This window comes from Aythya ferina (assembly GCF_964211825.1).
Source record: "Aythya ferina genome assembly, chromosome: 2".
In the NCBI taxonomy this organism is placed as follows: domain Eukaryota; kingdom Metazoa; phylum Chordata; class Aves; order Anseriformes; family Anatidae; genus Aythya; species Aythya ferina.
The window spans coordinates 91,495,071-91,503,625 of NC_140297.1; positions in this window are offsets into that span (position 1 = coordinate 91,495,071).

Below are 8,555 nucleotides of genomic sequence, written 5' to 3' on the forward strand. Positions count from 1 at the left end.
TTATAGTTTATTTATCTGGTTCGAGTTGAGCCTGTCACAAAGAATGAATGAATATGAAGGATGGGGCCATCCACAATGGTTTACTAAATGTTACCTAGGCAATTTTTAGTTGGAAGGATAGTACTAGTCATAGTAAACAGCCTAAATCTTGCTCTGTATATCAGCCTGTGTTGTCAAAGATAACATACAAGGAAAAGTGATGCTTGTAACTAGTGGTGAGAAAGAAGTCCCAGGTTACTGACTGGAAGAGAGGTGTCTGGCCACTGAGAAATACCACCAGTAAAACCTCAAAGAACTTCTTGGTAACACAAAGCAAAAGGACCAGGGTAAGTTATTCTCTGCTCACCAAGGTGTCTCACTCTGGTACCTGCTGGGCCACTTTGAGTCTTCTGTAATTCACAGTGGTTACCTGGAAACTCCTGACTTCAATTTTGCTATCCCAGAGCCTGTAGGGCTTGCAGGTATAAATGATACGTGCTGGTCTATAATTTGCCACCAACATATATATATTGGTGAGAAGATCTGTGAGGAAGCTTGAAGGAAGCACGTAAGCACTGTATCTCAAGAATCAGAACTAAAATTATAAGTTTACTCCACTTAAAAAGCTTGTTTATAATTGCAACACAAATAAACAGAAGTAAACACCTCCATGATCCTGTTAAATTGACTGTCCCAGTTAACATCTTGTGCCATCAAATCTGTTTAGATTCCTACAGATCAACTTTATTTTAGAGCGGTAGCAATAACAATAGTTACTTCACAGTTATCTGACATGGTAATCACAGGTACTGAATACGCATAAAATCGTATTGATGTTTAGTTCCAGAAGCAATAACCTTTCACAAAGACACCTTTTATTCCATTTGAACTTGTGACTTCTGAAAAAACAAAACAAAACAAAAAAAAAAAAACCTGTTTGCTTCATTCCAACAACCTTTGCACAAGTTAATTAGCGTTAATGATTGTCTAACAAAACACCTCACCTCCATACCACAATGATGCATTTGTGTGGGAGCAATATCGTGATTCCTCTTTAAGCTTCAAATTACACAAACTCCCCTTTACTCAGCCGCCAAAATATTTTCTGAGGAATTTCTTCAGGGATGAACGAACAGGTCAAAACAGGCTGCTGTCCAATGCTATCCGAGATAAACCCTTCTGCACATTCTTACCTAGAAACCTAGGCAGAAAAGGTCTGTTTGTATCATCGGGGCTGTTTGATGTGGTTGTGCACTACAGCATCCTTAACACACTTTCTATTTCAAAGCCTCAGAAGCCGTGAGGCTGAGCTGCAACCTTCTGCTCCTTTGATGGAAATTTGGATCTATGGGTTGTGTTTGGGGCCAAAAGAGTATGAATTGTTAAATTAAAAAATAAATAAATTAAAAATACATCTATAGCAACAGATATTTTCCATCCACAAGCCAAGAGTCTTTTCATCATTTCACTTTCTTGAACAGATTAGCTCTGATTAACTACCTTTTTTAGCAGCCTGTATTAGCACATCACCCTCTGGAGAAACAGGACCCTTCTGAAACAAATTCTGGACTATTTGAGCTGAGAAAAGCCAAAATGCACTAATCCTGCATTAAACACTCACTTTCATCCATAAGCACATGGGCACAATTGGCTGGTATAAATATCCACATGATATACAAACACCAAATTACCTCCAGCATGATGCACAGTGCTGGTTCAGAAAACAAGCTGGTTTGTTTAAACAACACTGACCTCAGAGCATGGCAACTGCTCTCAGGGATGTCCATCCTTTTTTCTATTTCCACAAGCATTTTTTTGCCAGTCTGTTAAGCTTCCTTTCTCCCTTTATGCCTCTTGCCCTCTAAAGGACTTGGCCAAATACCTGGACAGGCTACGTATCAGCGTGCCAAGAAAAGAAAATCCCCAAACAAGGCGAAGAATTTGCAAAATGCAGAAAAAGGCCTTGGAGAGGAAGGTAAAAGGAAGACCATGCAAAGAAGTGCCATTTTCCCTCAATAACTTACTGTTACCAACTTTCAAAGAACAAAACTCATGGAGATTCATGGACGCCCTCCAAGGAAGAGGATGGGAGAAAAGATATGGTGGTTGAACGTTGTCTAAACAGATGCATGCTGACAGCCACATACATTCACACACACGGTCTGCACAAGGCAGATGATGTGTATTTGAGACAACCACCTGCTTCACCTGCTGGCATGTGTTGATGTGCATACACTCCTACTTGCCTTCATGGAGGCGATATAACCCAAACTGCCTTTTAATAAAACAACTCCGCTCTCATAAAGCTATTGATAACCTTCAGTGTTCTTACTATTCAAAACCTGTGCCATCTCTGGACACTTTCATTTAACGGGAGGCCAGAGCTGATTGTGAAGCAACTTCATTCTCTTCATGTCAAGCCAAGATGCCTTATCTAGTTAAAAGATGATCTACCTCCAGAACTAGCCATCTGATTTCATTAAGACTTCTGAAAGCATTTAATTAAGGATTCTTCCTCTTTCCACATTCCTGTGATCACAAAATATTGAAGACACCAGGTGATTCTCTCCTTTTAATTTTGTCCCCCGTAGCTTTCAACAACTGCTCGCTGAGCTGGCAGTCTTTCTGCTGGGTAATACCATAACCATGGCAATGCAATGTATGACAAGTGCACTTGTCTCTGGCACATAACCAGAAGGAGAAACTGCAGCTCCAGGGCTTTGGGGCACAATAAATAGGAAAAAGCCACCCAGGACCAGTGCCTACCTCCAATAGGCAGCATTTCTTCTGAGGCTTTGAGAGCGATGTAAAGGAGGTAATTGGAGGAAAGGCAGCAATCAAAGGAAAGATTTGATTTCGGCTCAATGTAGTAAACATCTGAACACAAACCTATAGACAAAGAGAACAAACACAAAGAAACTAATATCCAGATGACACCTGATTTAATCCAGTAGTTTGCTTTTCCGATTTTTAAGGGCTACTTATAAATCTGACAAAGCTAACACCATTTCTGACTTAGCATTAATTCAAGAGAAACAGAAACAAACAAACAAACAAACAAACAAAAAAAAAAAACCCACGAGTTACAAGGTCCAGGACAAAGAAAGAATTAAGCCTGCAGGCCGTCCCTTAGCCTTCACTCCAGGATGCTCTCACCTCCAGATTCCTTATACCCCACCAAAAAATTGTGTGGCAGCAGCTGCAAATTCCAGGGTAGAGTGAAGGGGAATAAGGGCAGGGTGAAGGCATTGGAGCAAGAAGGTTTCCTGGGCCATTTAATGACAGGGACTACCTATGGAGTCTACCAAGAGACACACAGTTGTCCCTTGGAAAGGCAAATCAATTGCAGCCAAGTTGCACACAATCTTAAAGTCAAGATGAGGGAACACACATAGGACTTCAACACTAAAAAAAAAAAAAAAAAAAAAAAAAAAAAAAAAAAAAGTCTGTTAATTTATGAAATCTTTCATTGTTGCTGGACCCCAGAGGACCTGCCAAACTCTCTCACCTTTTACTTCTCAGTGTCTGTGCAAAATGCAGCAGATATATATATATATATATATATATATATATATATATATATATATATATATAAATAGTGATATTTCAAAGCTCAGCATTGACATCACACCATCTTAACCTAAACTTTGCAAAATGAGGCACCTGCCCCATATTCCTCAATGTACAACAGACCAAAATGTATCAACCCATTACCTTCTTGAGAAAACACAGATGTACTTAGCCAAAAAAAAAATAAAAATCCATCAAACTTGGTATATGCTCTGGAGATAAAGGTCTGTGCTGGGTGAGTTGGCCACACAATCAGAGGGCTGCTCGCTCCCCAGCCTCACTGCTGGCTCTGCAGCGCCCAGCCACTGACCACAGAGGACAGCTGGCTCCTCCAAGCAGCACACCTCACTCTGCCCAACGGATAAAAAGTCGCTGCTAAAACCTACAGCTGAGTCAACTATACATGCAGCATTGAATTGCATAGGAAATTGGCAAAGTAAATGGTGAAAAGATTATTCTTGATCCATTTGCATGCATGCGTGTTCACTTGCATGTGTGTGAACAGCAACCAAACACAGCTCCTGTTTAATCAGGGCAACAGATACAAGTGGACTAACAAGGGTTGCAATTAAATGTGTCAAATGCATTCAGTTAATAGAGCAATCTGCCAGTATGGATATACTTCGTTTTACAGGCTATTAATCTACACCCTTATAATAACCCTATTTGCAAACATACAGTTCCCATCAATAAATATGAACAGTGATTCAATTTTCTTTTTCTGCACGGAAAAGATGTTCCATGTGATACTAATCCATCTGTAAAAATACTCACCATTCATACCATACAGACACACATTATATATTTATATTTTTATAAATGTGCTATACACATATACACACACATACACACACTATATATGCATATATATATATTTAACATGCACACAGAAAAAAGCTTATACTGAGCATCCTTCAGCCATTCACCATCACAACTCCTCTTCAGGCTTTCCTGTGCACAAAATAACAGCTTTGTAACTCACACAAGAGACACTTTTCCAAGCACCTTCTGCCCCATGCTGTTCTCAAACATCAGACACTAACAAGAGCTGATGACAGGAACAGCTTGGGCTTGGACACCCTGGGAAAAATGAAGGAGTTGAATGTCCCTCTGGTGTTGGGTCCCTCTGGAACAGAAGTGTTTAAGCAGGGTTTCACCCCATATGAAACGAGAACATGCTAGCAACAAGGAAGGGCCTAATTTGGCCAAGCAAATGACATTCTTTTGTGTATGTGGGGCATTTGACCACTGTAAGATGGCTTGGGGAGAAGAATATGATAGGAAGGAAGTCTCCACGAAGAGAAGATGAGAAGAACAATGTTGTGTTGAGTTTGTGACTGGTCTGGGGCTGATCTTTACCAGCCTCCCTGAAACTGTCAGGGCCTGGAAAGCAACGAGGCTGCAGCAGGAGCATCCTCCAGGAGGATGCGTTTATCCCTTGGTAGCTTGATTAAATTTTTGGAGGCTGCCCACGACCCCAAATGAAACTTAGGCTCCAGTGCTGCAATCAGGGCTGTCTGCCTCCAAAGTCCTGCATCAGGAAGTCGTGCTGAGCTTAAAACAAGTCAAGCAAGCTACAGTGAGCTCCACAGGTCAAGACAATTTTACCATATGGAGGGGGGAGGGAAGAATTAAAAAAAAAAAAAAAAAAAAAAAAAAAAGTGCATGCAAAGGCTTACTTCATTTTTTGGCAAATGCAGAGTGGACAGAAATGATCGTCTCAAGCCCTGCTAGCTAAGGGGAATTGACAATCTGTCCGTAGCCTGCTGCAAAGAAATATGAAAAGCAAATAAGATTAACTTTCAGTTGGACACTGTTACACAATTATGAGTTGGATGCCAGAAACAACACTAGTAAGTTGCGGGGGGAAGTTTCAAGCACTGAAAATTTATCAGGAAGCCCAGGGTTTATTGTCAGGAGTCTGTCCTCTAAAAGGAGAAAGGAAACTTGACACGGTGCTGAGTGAACCACCATGAACATTAACAAAGCAGAAAATATCTGTAACCGTGCTTGGGAAAACAGTACCTTATCTTTACTGGCTTAAAGTAAGGATAGGAATGCTTGCTCATCAAGGCAAAAAGGAAGCCAAATGCCAAGTGCTTGAAGATAGAGGCCCCAAATACCTGATCGAGTTACAAAACGATGGCTACAAAATTACATCTTGCAAAGCTTTACCCTCCAAGTATTTCCCTACTAGGATGACCACTTGACTCAGTTAAAGACGTTGGAAAGCACAAGGAGTGACAATCAGCACCTCCGGAAAGAGCCAGAACACACAAAAACCAAGGCAAGTTTCATATGACAGGAACTGCATTAAATAACGAGGCAGCAACTGATAATGTGTGTTAGGCTAAACCGTGTTTGGTACAGCTAAATTTGGAGTGGATCTATGATATAACTCTGGTTTCTGGTAAACAGAGCACTTTCAGATGAAGGTCTGTGGTGGCCGTGATGCTGGAAGCTGATACGAGAGGAAATGAGGTTTTATGGATATGTGAGAGGTAGATAAAACCACATGGAAAGCTCTCTGATTTTTGGCTCCGGGTCCTGCCTCCGGTTTCCAGCACTGGAGGTATCGGTGGCTTCAGACAGCGGTCAGCACGTGAGCTTGCCACCCCAGAGAGGCAGTGAGAGGGAGCCATCCCCAGCTTATTTGAACACAGATGGTAGATTTAAATTTGTGGTCAGGAGCTTGTGTCATACCACAGCAGCCTGCAGGGCTGGGTTTAGCTGGGAAGAGATGGGTGTGCTATGGGAACACTGTCCTGGGGAGCCTGGGCACCTGCTTCAGGGCCCTGAGATAACAGCACTCCATGCATTTCACCTCTGCATCATACACTGCTGTCTCCCCTGTAATAAAATATGGGAAATAGGGCAAGGGAGGAGAAAAGAGTCAGCAAGCGCATCCTGCCTGTTAGAAAAAGACAACTCCCTCACCAAATCCCTCATGCAAAACCATCGATAGCCCGATGACAGCACTGCCTGACAGTGGGAGGCTCACGGGGAGCACACTGCTGGTATCAGCATAACACCAACAGATGAAGAAGCTAAGCGAAAGCACTGCTCGTAAACAGAGGAACAAAAATGCAAGTTCATGTGGTAGCCAGTGCTAAGACCTCTTCTGGGAAGTTAGCTACTCTGAGTGGCTTGCGACCAAATACCCCAAGCACTCCCATAAGTCTTCTCTCTCTTTCTCTCTCTTTTTAAAATATTAGACATCCAGTCTTGCTTTAAAAAAAATCCAGTAAGAGCACAGCCATTACACTCCAGATTATTTCCATATGAAAGCTTAATTTCAAACAGATGATGGTCGTTATGTGAAGCAAACAAGGGTAAAAATCCTGAGTAATGGACTCTGAAATCTAATTATTTTAAACAACCTACTTAAATAACAGCTAGCCTACTAAATCCACACATGTGAGATTAAGAAAGGGAAGGATGAAGGCTGAACACTCACACTCCTTAGTGCGGTGGTCACACTGCCACATCCAATGCACTGGAGGCACGTGCTCTGCTCCTCACCTCTCCTGTGTGAACTTTGGCATCATACAAACGTAGGTCCTCACCTCTCCTGTGTGAACTTTGGCATCATACAAAGGTTTTGTTCTTGCAACAAAAGCCATATTGAACTTAAAAAGTCCAAGTCATGATCTGGAACAGCCTCCTGTCTCAGCTCCTTGGCAGAAATGCACCACTGACAAACGATAGCATTTACAGCCATTTAGTCTTAGCTTACGACTTCGTAGCAGTATTATTATTTCTGGGTTAGCAGTGAACCGTGCTATTTTATTCAAATCCTTCTCCCTCTCTCTCAAAATATATTCAGCATTCTTGGTTCATCAGAAATAACTGGAAATGTACTTGCCTTCAGCTCAGAGATACAAAAGGTCACGTCAATTTTAGGCCAGTTCCTGATGTACAGAAGACCAACAGTGATGCTTCTAATTTACTTATCCACACAAGCAGAGGAGAGACTGCTTGACTGCTCGTCCACAGCACAAATTAAACCTGGAACCAGCTCTGCTCTTTAAATTAGGGCACTTGCCAGGCAAAATCTGCAAACTAGCTAAAAGCCAAAATTGCCATCTTGAAAGTTTTGTGTTATTAATCAAAACGTGGGGCCAGTTGCAGGCTGGTTTTGCGTAGCCAGATGCAAAGGTTTCAGTGTCACCTGGACAGCTGCTTGATACAAGCCTGAAAGACCTGCTTCCTCGTTGTTTGTATTCCTCTGCTTTTTGGACAGGGAATGGAGCTGAGTTCTTTGGACGACGCCGGTCCTGTACTCACCCCAGCACTTTAAGGCAGCTACGACAACGTTGACAGGACAACTGGTAGTTGCTTCCAAGCCAACAAGATCCTAAAATTTCATATCACAGAACTTACAGTGTTATTAGGCACAGGAAAGAGGCTGTAATTTCTTGCGTATATTTTACAGCTGCCTCTGGCCTCACATGGTTGTACTCACAGTAACAGATGCACCTGGCTATAACGACAAAAAAAAATAAATAAATAAAAGAGGGGGGGGGAAGCCAAAAATCTCTCCAACACAACCCCTTCCAACCTGTTTAAAACTATAAAATAGTTTTCTCTGAGATGGGACCACTTGTTGCTATGCAGAAGGTTTTGCTTGCAGTGCCCAGTTTTCAGAAAGGTTTTCATTGCACAGAGAAAAATAGACCACGCATCTTGGGAGAGAACCACGTTTCTATTAGGAAATTGCTAGAGACAGAGGTTTGACCGGTCCATGTTGGCCAATTTTTGAGTTTGCTCTTGACAGGCACTACTAGCTGGACAAAAAATATGCTGCTGGTCATCAGTGAGATCACTATCACCCTTACGAGTACCAAACCAAAAGGCACTTTTTTTTTTTTTTTTTCACTTGAAACTCTCTCAAGGCACATAACAACCCGTCTGTATCCAGTGCTGGCCTTGACCTACACCGCCCCTTTGCTCCAAGCTGTTGCTTTGGGAAGCAACGTGTGCCACAGGCAGGCACAGCAGAGCCA